This window comes from Octopus bimaculoides, chromosome 14 (assembly GCF_001194135.2).
Source record: "Octopus bimaculoides isolate UCB-OBI-ISO-001 chromosome 14, ASM119413v2, whole genome shotgun sequence".
NCBI classification, from domain to species: Eukaryota; Metazoa; Mollusca; class Cephalopoda; order Octopoda; family Octopodidae; genus Octopus; species Octopus bimaculoides.
The window spans coordinates 29,450,944-29,451,350 of record NC_068994.1 but is presented as its reverse complement, the minus strand read 5'-3'; positions in this window follow the sequence as shown (position 1 = coordinate 29,451,350).

Genomic DNA, 407 nt, shown 5'->3' with positions numbered 1-407 from the left:
TATATATATATATATGTGTGTGTGTGTGTATGTATATGTGTGTGTGTGTGTATGTGTATACATGCATGCTAAATTATAAGACAAAGTTAGGTCATGAAATTAGGTGGACTGATGCATAAAATACAAGTGCAAGTTTGGAGATGCACTTGAACCTTGGTGGCATTAGAAAATTAAGTTAGATTACAATAGATACTTGACTATAACCGGTAGCACTAATTCAAGGAAGGGATTACTATAGTTAATGGGTCAGTTAAAAATATCTCACTTCGAACCCCAAATTATCTATTAATAGGAGTTAACTTGTAATAGTGAAGACCAACCTTAGGTTGCGGCACTATAGTCTGCGCAGCTTATAAGTGTAGATTGTATAAGTTGTAATATAGGATTATTATTAATAATAATAATAA